Source organism: Petromyzon marinus, chromosome 3, assembly GCF_048934315.1.
Source record: "Petromyzon marinus isolate PM22_M1 ecotype Great Lakes invasive population chromosome 3, UKy_Petmar_22M1.pri1.0, whole genome shotgun sequence".
Lineage (NCBI taxonomy): Eukaryota > Metazoa > Chordata > Hyperoartia > Petromyzontiformes > Petromyzontidae > Petromyzon > Petromyzon marinus.
The window spans coordinates 7,233,005-7,244,923 of record NC_133669.1 but is presented as its reverse complement, the minus strand read 5'-3'; the positions used below and the strand labels follow the sequence as shown (position 1 = coordinate 7,244,923).

Here is an 11,919-nt window from a genome sequence, read left to right as displayed (position 1 = left end):
GCCAACCACCCTTTCGTGAACCGTTCCGGCCGTCGTAGGTGCTCGCTAGCAGCACTTGCCCCTACAGTCTGTTAAGGCTATACGGGGGATCTTTGTCTTTGGATCGGTGGCGCAGTGATGAGCGCACCGAGTAAACCATAGTTGTTTTTCCGCCCAGCCATCATGGCGATATCTGAACCGTTGGTCGACTCAGCCTTAAATAGTTCATAGTTAGTTCATAGTTCATTTATATGGTATAGCCCTGTGAGCCATTCGGCTCTTGAATCGGGTGCAACCGCAACAAACAAAAAACATGAACAAGAAAACATCTTAAAGTGATTTTGTGACTGTGCAAACAGAAAATACAGGAAAAAATATCAAAATATTCCTGAAATAGCACCGTACACCAACGCTGTGTGCAAAAATTCCAGTGGGATGCAAGTCAAATAACAACAACAACCACAAGACAACTAAGATTAAAGCCATCAATCTAACTCCGTACTACAATAAACAAAAACATGGCCAAAACAAAAAAAAACTTTTCAAATCACCAAAATAAAAGCCATAAATCCAATGTAACAGTGATCATAGGGACTGTGACCGAATTTTTAACAATAAACTACATAAATAAATTATAACACCAAAATCTAGAGCCATGGCAGCTAGGGTTGTACAACTCCTCTAGAGCAGTTTTGAGTGAAGATCTCATAGGTAGTGATTCAAGTTGCAGTTTATTGGCACTCATATAGATTTAAAAAAAATCACCATTGGGGAGGCAAAGGCGGCCGTGTGTTGTGACTAGATGATGCTTGATAACAGCACTCACCCCAAGAGTCTACAAAGCCTAAGTGGGGCTGGGTGGGTTCTTTGTATAAACATTCTCCGGGGCGGACCGGTGGTTAGCGCACTGCACCGTGAACACAGCCTCCTGAGTTTGATTCCCGTTCCTGGCCCCTCTCCCCAGACTCCTACCCACACGCCCCTTCACCAATATGCGTTTACCAGCGTGGTGAAGTATGGTCAAACAACCCCATGACCCACCGACGTGGAGAGGAAGGGGCTTTAAATTGACAAACACCGCACACGCGTGTGTAGGAAGTGTTGAGAAATTTGGATTGTTGATTCCACACTCGGTGCATGGCGTTCACTATCCTAGGCTCACCTGATAGACTGTGTGCACAGGTGCTCTCAGCGTCACCTTCGATAGCTCAGTTGGTAGAGCGGAGGACTGTAGTGGCTGAATCGCCGTGAGGAATCCTTAGGTCGCTGGTTCAAATCCGGCTCGAAGGAGGATGTATTTTTTTTATTAAACATTTTCTTTTCTATCTCTTTTAACGTCGCTATTTATTGCATGACACTAACATTTATGTAAATGTGTTTGTGCATTCATTTGAATAATTTTGTTTCAATGTTAAGTTAATGCCAATAATACGTTACAGCCCATGTCATTTCGTGCCGTGGGAATTTAATTGGCAGTGCTTTATCTACCACGCTGCTCGGTGTGCGCTGCTCTGAAGTTGGCGTGCGTGTCGGGATCTTGGCACAATGCCCCCCTGCTGTCCACAGTGCATCCCTGTACAGCCTATAACATTTGTGGTGCGTGGTTGGTCCCCGCTTATCCAGGCTCAAGCCGACTTAGGATCCGAGATCAGAGTTCTTGAAGAAGGAGCTTCCTTTACGGTAGAGTGAACACATCAGAGAGCTACGCAGCACACCCGCGCAAACCTGCGCAATAGCAATGCTTTGCTAGAACGAGCGGGTACTCTCCCAGTTCAAATATCCCATGTAAAAATGTTTTCGCTCAAAGACTTTTGACCACAACCACAATGCCTCTACAGATGGAGAGGCGTTCAACTACCCGCACCCATTCATTCTAATGCCAAGCACGTCATTGCTACTGTAGGTACAGCTGTCAAAATTGTAAAACATATATATATCCCACCCGGGACAATGAGGGAGCAACCGGCTGATGTGCTCAACAGCTGGGCCGGGTGAAGAATTGCCTTTCACTTGTCTAACCTGTATCGTGACGTCCCACCGACACACCCTTTTACAACCTTTATAGCCACACAGGTAGAGTTGGATGTTTCTAGAAGAAGAAGAAAAATATATCAATATATTTTTTCACATAATAGACGTTTTTGTTTGGATAATATTGGTCGCGAAAGCCTTCGTGTTAAACTGACTAACATCATTTTTGAGTGAGGGGGGGGGGGGGCAAGCGTAATTATAGGGGGGATGACGGTCCACTTATAAACACTGCACGCACATTCAGAGCCGCCCAAATGCTTCTCGCGATCCAGTGCAGAATGCAAAATTGGGGGGGGGGGGGTCCCCTTATTTCACCATCCAAATGCCTCATGGCACGGGGCAAAATGTCCCCTTATTTGCCCCACCCTCTGGACGGCCACGCTCGCAATGGACAAAGAGAATTGATTTTCTCGGTGTGAGGACAAGACTGATGCTCTAGATTTTGACGAGCATGGGCGGGGTTGGAGGGGAGAAAGAATGTGTATTATTAGTACTGTAGTATCGTATTTCATTTATATTGACGAGAGTAAAGTAAGTGGGCTTGTACAGGACACGTGCCTTGCAAGGGATGATGGCCCGTGGTTTAAGTATCATGATGGAGTGGCAGCCAATGAATGGAATGCGTCCGAGAGGATGTTGACTGAGGAGACGGAGCAATGAAATCAGCTCGCGTTGCAGGTGCAGTCTCAAGTGAGTACCTGGCGCGGTGTGTAAACATCGCCACTGGGGAGACAATAGGCGGTCAGGCGTGGTCTTGGGGACACCCAAACCCACGTGTGTCGTGCCGAACCTCATGGGTGCTAATCGCAAACAGTACTTTCCCCAACAGTCTATGCAGATGTTCGCGGTTCGAAACTGGTCGCCTTAGTTCTCTCTGCAGGCGTACACTGTTTACAATGGGTGCTTCACAGTGGGTCAGTTTAACACGTGGATGTTTAAGATCCCCCTGATGTCATTCGAAAGGGGTCAAGCCATTAAGTGCCGGTGCATGGTCCAAATTTTCCCAAATTTGAACAAAAAAATCCCTCGCGTTCCTCCACTGGGATGACACACGGCAAACATTGTCTACTACAGTACTGTGAAGATACTGCAGAGTATGGGAAACGTAGCGCTTTCGTGATAGAACTGCGTTTTGTGTGTTTATACTCTTTGGTTCTTTCGGTAAAGTCACGTAGGTATAAAATAAAATAAATCACGACGTTTCGGGCGCAACACAAGCGTCCGTCATCAGGTGGGAAAGCATGGTCTGCTGCTGAGGCAGACTGTTTTAAAAGGTTTGAAATGGGTGTCGCCCAAGGGTCATAAAGAAATGGCCGGGACTAGTGATGACTTTACTGAAAGAACTAAAGAGTATGGATTCCTGCAGTCACGAAAGCTTCAAATCAAGTTTGTGTGTTTAGTTTGTTGTCCTTCCCCTGCACCTCCGATTAGTAAGATAGGTTACGTACGGTGTGAAAGGAGTTCAACATAGCATTGCACTGTAAGAATGGCATGATTACCAAATGTACTCAACGATTATGATTACATTGCAGGATCCTGAGAGGTGGCGGCGACTTGAAGAGGCCTTCATCCAACAGTTGACTCACCCTGGCTGATGATGATGATTTATTAACGTGGTTTTCACACCTGATGATGACTGCTTGTGTTGCAGTCGAAACGTCGTGAGAATTTAATTGTTTCACATTTATTTTATTATTTTATTGTTTCCCTTCAACGTGACTTTACCGAAAGAACCAAGAATATGAATCACTGCAGTCACGAAAGCTTTAAATCAAAATTTATATATTTCAAGTTGAACCTGGTGGGCATGGTTGTCCTGCCTTCGATAGCTCAGTTGGTAGAGCGGAGGACTGTAGTGGCTGATCGCTGTTGGGCATCCTTAGGTCGCTGGTTCAAATCCGGCTCGAAGGAAGATTTTTTTTAAAGAAATTCAACAGTAGCAATGTTTCACATTGACGATACATTTAAATTTTTGTTACAGGAAGAAAAACCTTTCTGGTCTTAATGTGTATATGCAGCCCTTTTATCGATCCACTACTGGATGAGGGCCTCCCAATGTCTGCGCAGGTTTTGAGAGTTATTTGACCATATTTTACCACGCTGGTCTATGCATGTTGACGAAGGCGTAGTGCATCGACGTGGGACCATAGAACTGTACAGTACAACAATGGATTTGTTTTGCAGTGCCCTCTGCTGCTCATCATTTGTGGCCCTGCCGCAGCCTGTAACAACCTGTTGCGCATGATGCATGGTCGCCCATCTAAGCAGTGTTCTGGCTCAACCCATCCTTCGCTTCGACGATCAGAATTATTTGGTCATAGGCTAATATTGTTCTCGTCATTCCATAAACATGTGCCTCAGTTGAACCTCACATACATTCCCATGCGTGTTCGCTCCAAAGTGCCACGTAGCCTAATTTGTTTATTCACTCAGCTACAATTACAGTGGAAACACGCACAAGTGCACTCCACACCCACGTTGTCTTTACTTTTCGGAGCAGGGGGATTCAATTTCACAAACGAGTCTCCGAGAGTGACATCCGGAAACAGCAAGTGCTTAAAAGGGCACCCATTCGCGTAAAAATATACAATTAATTTTGGTTGTCAAGCATTCTGATTTGCAGAAATGCTTTCATTTACTTTGCACACCCTAAATAAGTTGATTACATACTACACACATTCAAATTCAGCGTATGGGAAAACATTAAAAGTTGTGAGTGAGTGTAATTACACGCAATCATTATCACCCGTATTGATCTATTACACAGTTAATAAGTTACTCACGGTCAAATAGACCTTCACATCGTATGACGACGTCGGCTCATCTCTGGCGGCACAACTTTTATTTTATCTATTGTTCTTTTCCCAATGCCATCCCCACTGCGTTATTTCCGTGTCGTGTCAGGAGGCGCAGTATCCATTTGGAAAAGTGCAGGCCAGCCGCTGAGACGTCGTACGGTGGTGAGATGTTAACTAGCTCGCCTGGTATACAGGTAGGCCATGGGTTCGATCCCAACCCTAATGATGCCTGTATATTTGGAGTTTGCACTTTCTCCCTGGAGTCCAATGGATTTGTCTCTGGCTCCTCCGGTTTTCTCTCCACATTTTGAGTACTTGGCTGCTATACATCTCCACATGGGAAGCCACTCAGTTGAGCTTTCATTTGATGGCCAGGTCGCTTCTGAAATAGAGCTCAATAGCTCAGTGGGCCTTACCTGGTAAAATAAAAATAGATATAGTTTATTTAGTTCACATCTATCTCCAGGTTAAATATATTTCGTAAAAAAATGCCCCGCTGTTTAAAATTCACTGAAGTTACCAGGAATGCACCCAATCTCATCAAATCCACGGTACGGTAATTTGCAGAGTCAAGCCTGGATAGGGTTTGGACAGTTGATCGCCACGTATAACTGGTGCTCCAGGCCGTGCGGCTACATGAGGCGCAATGCAGCAACATCCATTGTACTGTGTACTACTTTGCTCAAACACCTATGCTGCCCGCCTTCGACAACCCGCATTGGTTAAATAATCCCCACAACTCACACTGTGTGGAGAGGCCCTCGTCCATAAGTGGATTGACAAAATGGGCTGTGCATGTCGAGGCTGACCAATGTGGGTCACACGAGTTCATAATCACAATACAACTCCTGCAATTAGTACACACATTGTCAAATGTCTATCGGTGTCTGTGAACAATAAGCGTTACAATTTTGGTCGTTTAAAAACACGTGTTTGCCGCGTAAACCCCATTGTTAACTCGACCGGGAAGACACTGAACTTTTGTTACGAACGAAAGGGACGGCCACATCGACACGCACGCTTGTGTGGTGTCAAATTCATCGTGGCAATTACAGGTTCATTACAATCGGTGATGTGGTCAAGCACAAAGCAGTCTAACCAAGACAGCATGCACTTAAAAATCCAACACTGTATATCATCATCGCCACCACAACCCATGCATGGGCAGATAGCCCGTAGGTGTCCACTGTACATTTCGTCATTTGTTTCCACTTTCCTCTGGCTTGTGCCAATATGCGCAAGTAGTATACATCTTTAGAAAAAATCTTGGAAAATAATCATTAACTACTGTACTGCGCCCACTGCCAGTCAAGGATAATATCCCTGGCACTGGAAGAAAAAAAATAAAAACAAACAATACACCATGGGTTACAAATAAAGTAACCGTCCCAACAGACCTCTTTAGGTCACAGTAATTCAAACCAAGGAAACCACGTCCCAGTGGCTTTGCTTTTCATTTGTTCTGCTCAGGTTCTCCTGGCTTAGAGCTACCGTGGGCGCCACGGTGGCGAGATGTTAGCTATTTCGCCTGATATGCAGGAGGTTGGGGGTTCGATACCGACCTTGACTCCAGCACCATTTGAAGTTTGTGTATCTATCTCCACAGTGGTCGCGTGGATTTGTATCCGCGTCATCCGGTTTCCCCTCTCCACATTTAGAAATATGCGTTTGGAGTATTTGCCCGCGATACGTTTCCATATCCGTAACATAGGTTTTTGTTGGGTTAGATCGCGTAAAAATAAATGTGTCGTTAAACCCGCCGCCACCCGACACAGCCGATTTAGTACGGTTTGTCACGTAAACAGAACATGCCAATTCGTTACTAGTACAGCATCACACCGGTGCGTTGGAGAGCACATCCACAACATTTACAATCTGAGTACGACGTTTTGCCGGCCATTACAACTAGCATCATTTCGCTTTTCTGTTAACGTGACAAACTTTACTAACTTTTCGTGTCGGCTGATGGCGGGTGTAACGACACATTTATATTTACGCGACCAAATCCAAAAAAACCTATAGTGTGGATGCCATTTGGCCTCGAAAGCCTACGTGTTAAACTAACATTTCCACGTGATGGGCCACTTCGTTAAGTAATCATTTGTGGCCAGGTCGCTTCTGAAAAAGAGCTGCAGAGATCAGTGGGGGCCTGACTTGGTAAAAAAAAAAGGTGAGAAATATTTAGTACCGTGAGACAGCTCACTGCTCAAACCAAGTGCTTCCATGAGTGTAGCGCCTCTCTGTGCGAGTATTTACACAGCATACATGTCTTCACACTGGATAAGGCAGTCGGCGTTGCATGCTGGTACTTGAACCTGTTGCGCAGAACACGCAACGAATTATTTTAAACCTCCCTAACACACACGTGACTCTATGCGTGTATATTGAGCTAGAAGACCGGATATGAATCGACGAATGCAAGCACCGTTGCACGCATTTAAAACATAACGCAATTAGGCATGATAGACACAACGTTCGATCCTTTAATGGGTGGAGATATCCTGCAAGTTAGCATTTTTTACCGTTTTTCAGCTGCAGTTGAGTCTAGAGGCAGCGAGTGCCTTTACCTGTCTCGATACAAATTCAGAAGAAAAACAAAGAACACAGGTCCCCGTATAGCCTTAATCGACTGTTGGGGCAAGTGCCGTTCACTATCACCTGGGGGGGGGGGGGGGGGTGGGTGACCAGCACCAGGCCAGGTTGCCTTTGTCTCGTTTGAGGCTACGTCGACCCAGGGCAAGGCGTACGACCGGTGCAGATAATAGTCAGTGCCCTAACCGCGACAATACCGCTCACAACTTTAAAAAATAAAGACAACACTCAAACACGTGCACGCGCGCGCGCCATATTTATTTGTTTAAAGGAAGAAGAGGCCAGACAAGGCGATCGTGGAATTTGTGGGAGTCAGGGTTTGTGGAAGGAGAGTGGGAGGGGATAATTTGGGGGTGCGTGGGAGAGGAGCGGCAGGAGGAAGCACTGGTTGGACGAGGGGCTGCAGGAGACGCGGAGACACCTGTGCTAACGAGCTGATCATGGGGAAAAGAAAACAAGTCAGAATCTTTACTTAGACCAGAGGAATCCGATGAGCTCTGAAGCAATTTTTCACAGATGTCCAGTGTGGAGCACGGGGTCAGCAAGTTACAACAGCAAACAATAAAATAAAAAAAAACTATAGGAGTGCAAAATAGAGAAAATGGTAAGCAAGTCACACAAAAAAAATACGTGAATTAAATATTAGTTAGATACTGTAATAGCCCGATTTACGACGCCCCCGTTTTTACGTCGTTTAGCAAATACGTCATCACCTGATGAATACCACGACCCGTTTCGATGTTCGTGGTTCAACCTCTAAACAGGTGCCACGTGTGTGTACACGCAACGAGATACGCCGACACGGTTCTCCGTGCTGTCGCTAAAAAGTCGTGCTGCTAAAAAAAAACACAACGAGGATGACAAAAAGAGACGATTTTTGTTCCCCTTAAAAATACGAAATGTTTTCATTCTAAACGTGTTCCTATTGCGTGTCATTCGTGTGCAATTGTGGTCACCAATGTCAAAGTATGGAAACATAAGCATGGTATTGTTCTTGCTGATCAACTCCCAGCCATACAAAAACAATAATATCATAGCCGTCAACACATACGGTTCACTCCGTATTCTTGTACAGGGAAATTGTAAAATACATGTTATTTATGTAGTTTATTGTAAAAATTCGGTCACAGTCCCTATGATCACTGTTACGTTGCAATTATGGCTTTTTTGGGTGATTTCGAAAACGTGTTTTGGTTTGGACATGTTTGTTTTGTTGTAGTACGGAGTTAGACTGATGGTCTTAATCTAAATTTTCTTGTGGTTGTTGTTGTTTGACTTGCATACCACTGGGATTTTTTTGCACACAGCGTTGGTGTACGGTGCTTTTTTCAGGAATATTTTGCTGTTTTATTTCATGGATTTTCTGTTTGCACAGTCACATAGTCACTTTAAGATGTTTTTCTTGTTCATGTTTTTGTTTTTTTGTTTGTTGTGGTTGCACCCGATTCAAGAGCCGAATGGCTCACAGGGCTATACCAAAATAACTGAACTGAACTTAATACGGCGTACAGACGTTTCGATCCGGGCAAAAAAAATGTCTATTTGTTTGTGTTTCTCCCTTGTGATGGGACTTTGTAGGATGAACGTTGAGATGTATAAGGGCACGTGGTGACCAATAAGGTCAGAATTTGTCTGTAATAAGGTAGGGCACTGATAAGGGGTTTACAGGTTTGCAAGTGCTCGATTCTGAAACCATCCGTCGCTCACTCTGCACTGCACCATTTTTAGTTATTGCCAAACAGTCGTCTACCGATTGTGAGTTTACCAGCCACGGCGTCGGCGGTACAATGTGACTTTGGCAGGAATGTAGACCTACAATGCCCATTGCAAATGCATGCCCTCAAATGTATAGCAGAAACTTAAAAGGTGACCACATTTCGCGTATGTTTGCGCTTGGCGTTAGATGTCTGTATGCATTTATACAAACACTGCACAGTACACAATTTGAAACAGCCGTATTGTTGTAACAAGGGACATATTTACGTCCCACGTCAAATGTGTAATTTGTGATTGTTCATCATCATCATCATTCATTTACGGTCCTTTTTCCAACCACGGCAGTATGAAGGCTTCTCGACACTGCATCCGTCTGTCGTGGGGCTTGTTTGATCATACTTTAGTTTCCCGCACCTCCGATTAGCACGGTTGGCTACGTACGGTGCGAAAGATGTTCAACGTACACACTTCACTACTCCGACCAGTCAGGTTGGCACCGCTCGCCGATGTGAACCGCGTGGCTGGGACTCGCACTCTAGACCCCACCACGTTCATAACGCAGTTAGCGTGCAAACCACTGCCAACCGGTTTTCACCCGCACCAGACATCATGTTACATTATTCTCTACAAATTCGCTGCAGATACGTCCGGGAGATGCTCGTAAATAGCAAATTTCTCGGATAATATTGGCCTAAGAAAATATTTTTTAAATGAATTACCTCAAATAAATACGTAAATAAGCCATTAAATGCATGGAAAGTATCACAATACACCTCTTTATCGCATAACTTTATCCCTCATCACTTTCTCGCATCACATTCTCTCTCATCGCTTTATCTCATCACTTTATCTCTCTCTCTCTCTCGACACAGTCGTGTGTAGAGTTCCAGATGCGATTCACGGATAGCCCAAATCGCGGATAGCAAGTTCGTGACAGCGAGCAAATTACTGTACCCACAAAACTCTAATTCCTCGCTCGGATTCCTCACGTGGCGATTTTGACAACGCGTGCTAATTGCCGAGGATTAAACTCGGACCCACGTAGGATGACACCCCACAACCGACTTGTGCCCCGCTCGCCGAGTTCGAGAATTTTGGCGGGAGACATCTGCGATGGACGGACGTGCCTCGGCCGGCCGGCCTGCAGAGGCGCGACTGCTAATTTCCCCCGCATTGAAAAGGAGAATGGAAATGCAAATTGAGGGGGGTTGGATGGGTGGGTGGGGGGCTGGGGAGAGTGGTGGTGGAGGTTTATGGCCTATTATCGCCTCCGATAAATGGAGACGTGGAGAGGTCAGCACGCCGATGCGCTCCGTTTGAAAGGCTCAATTGAAAAGCTTGGCGCCAAATTTTGGCGCGGCCGGCGTTGGTGCTGAGGCGGTGAACAAGGATTAGTTCAGGTCAAGGCCTCTGTGGCCCATTATTTGTCTAAAAATCTCAGCCTACAACATCCTCAATCCGACCGCGAAAGGCGTATACACCGACGCGCTCGAGATGCGAATTGTTGGAACGCAATTGGACGGGGATAAAGAGGCATTGTTGAGCCTGCTGTCAGCTTCTAATTGCTAATTATTGTTATTATTTATTATTTTGTTTCCGCCAACGAGGAAAACGTGGCTCTTTAAATTACTCACAAAGTACTCTCTCTCTCGGGAGAACGAATACAATGTGGATGTTAATTCAAAGAAAACATTCCAACCATTTGTAATCCACCAACGGTTGAAGGCCTCCTCCATGTCATATCAGTCATGGAGGTCTTTTGACCATACTTCACCGTTACGAACAGTGGGGGGGGGGGGGTTGGTTAAGTCGAGGTGGGGTGGACAGCCGAGGCCAACAATTGAAATTGGGTCGCCGTGGGGAAGGGAGAATCCCTCGACCAGTTCACACGTCGCTCGCCACCGATGTTAGCCGTGGCCCCGGAATCAAACTCAGGTCACTGGGTTCATTGTGCAGTGCGGTAACCACCGCGCAACCGCATCATTCTTACCCGGTCGAAAATAAAGTTTTCCGTTGTGTGGTACCGAGTTCAAATCTTTAACCTGCCGCACTCAGCAATGTGCGGCAGGTTAAAAAGAGCTGCAAAGGTCATCCGATTCCTCTGGTGTAAATACAGATTCTGATGTGCGGTGCACCGTTTCTTGTTGAATTTGCCTGGATCCATCACCTTCCGCTCGTTAACACAGGACACGTCATTGACACAGGACGCGTCGTTGACACAGGCTGCAGCAGGGACTGACCTGACCCGTGGCCGAGAGCATTTGCCCTTGAACTGCCGTCACTGCGGGCGGGCACTCTGTTGACAGACGTACACCTATCCCCCCCTCCGAGCTGCGAAGCTTCATGGGATAGGTTTTTAACAGTGAGTTGAACTCGCCCTTTGTAAAATACGAATGCTATTGCTCACGATTTGTACTCTACGAAAGCACGAGGGCCTCGCCGCCCCATACTTCACCACGATGGCCAGTGTGTGTTGGCGAATGCGAGGAGCATAGAAGGACAGTACAACGTGGGTTGTTTTATTGTACTGCCCTCTGTTGCCTACAACATGATGACAGCCGGGCATACGTGGTGGTCGCCTATCCAAGCTCTATTCGGGCTCAATCCTTGATTAGCTGCTGAGATCTGATGAGATCGGGCACATTCCGTATCATTAACCTTTCCAGAAACGTCACATTAACATGTAAATGAGCAGTGCTGTCAACTGTTTTGCATTGATTCAAGGTTTTCTGTAGTATTTTGAGTTCACGAACCATGCTTGATGTTTTGGACAAAATAAAAAAACACATCTTTTGTGGCGCGT

General features: G+C 45.7%; 2 non-coding genes across 2 annotated transcripts; both read left to right on the top strand.

Moving 5' to 3' along the window:
- The first annotated feature begins 1,176 nt into the window (after positions 1 to 1,176).
- On the top strand, positions 1,177 to 1,269 carry TRNAY-GUA (transfer RNA tyrosine (anticodon GUA)). The gene is made up of 2 exons: positions 1,177 to 1,213; positions 1,234 to 1,269. It is a non-coding gene; the product is annotated as a tRNA-Tyr (tRNA).
- A 2,560-nt stretch (positions 1,270 to 3,829) lies between these two features.
- TRNAY-GUA (transfer RNA tyrosine (anticodon GUA)) lies at positions 3,830 to 3,921 on the top strand. The gene is given in 2 exon segments: positions 3,830 to 3,866; positions 3,886 to 3,921. It is a non-coding gene; the product is annotated as a tRNA-Tyr (tRNA).
- Positions 3,922 to 11,919: the final 7,998 nt, after the last annotated feature.